The sequence below is a fragment of the Macrotis lagotis genome, chromosome X (genome assembly GCF_037893015.1).
Source record: "Macrotis lagotis isolate mMagLag1 chromosome X, bilby.v1.9.chrom.fasta, whole genome shotgun sequence".
NCBI lineage: Eukaryota > Metazoa > Chordata > Mammalia > Peramelemorphia > Peramelidae > Macrotis > Macrotis lagotis.
Genome location: NC_133666.1, coordinates 392992759 through 392994009, shown reverse-complemented (window position 1 = coordinate 392994009; position 1251 = coordinate 392992759).

Here is a 1251-nt window from a genome sequence, read left to right as displayed (position 1 = left end):
TTATTTCCTTCATCATTTTTATAGTGTAATAGTATTTCTTCACACTTATATCCCACAACTTGTTTAGTCATTTCGCAAGTAATGGGAACCCCTTCCATTTTTAATTCTTTGCCACCAAAAAAAAAAGAAAGAAAAGAACTGCTCTAAATATTTTATGTATTCTTAGTCTGTTTTACTTAGGACTAATCTTTTTTGATCTATTCTACCATATATTCTCTCTCACATGTTTCCTTTGTCCCCTTTGCCACCATTTTCCTTGTTTAGTGGACCTAACTCTTCATGTGTATTCTTCCTTCTTTTGACCAAATCAAATGAAAACAATGTTCAAGGGTCGCCATTTCTTCTCACCTTTTCCTTGTTTATAAAAACTTCTACTCCATTACCTTCACTATGTGAAATAATTTTCTCATCCCTCCTTTCTCCTTCCCACTCTCCTCTTCCCCTCCTTTTCTATACTTAAGATCATCAAGACATAACAGATCTCTTCCAAGCCTTCTCTCTAAGTAGAGAGTTTTATGATAATGATAATATTCAGAGGGGACACATTGATCATTTCCCTTATATTAAAAAATAAATAGTCTACCCTTGCTTAGTCCCTGATGATTGTTCATATTTTACATTTTTATTTTCTTGACTCCTATTTTTGAATTTCAAATTTTCTATGTAGCAAACTTTGGTCTTTTCATCAAGATCTAAAAGTCTTCTGTTTCATTAAAGGCTTGTTTCCCCCCTGTATAATTATACTGTTTTTCTGAGTAAGTTGGGTAAGTACATATCCTTTGCCCTTTAAATTCTAAACGTTTTACTCTTTTATGATAGTGACTACTAAATATGTATGATCTTAACTGTGGCGCTTTGGTTCTTAAATTCTTTGTTTTAGTATTAAAGTTTTTTTTCTTTGTCTTGGAAACCCTGGAATTTGGCTAATTTGGCTAAAACTCCCTCCTGGGAGTTTTCATTTTAGAGATTCTTTCAGGAAATGACTGGAGGATTCTTTCTAATTTCCACTTTGTCCACTGATGCTAAAAGTTTTGAACAGTTTTTTTTTTTTTCCTTAAGAGTCTTAGGGGTTTATATACACATTTAAAAAAACAAAATATTTGTATAAAAAAAGATTCTTAGGGGTTTTTGTTTGGTTATGCCTTCCAGGTAGTACAGTGATTCTTGAATAAGTCTTCTAGATCTTTTTTCTAGTCTTGTTGATTCTCTTTGAAATATCTACTTTCTTCTATTTTGACTTTTAAAAAATAT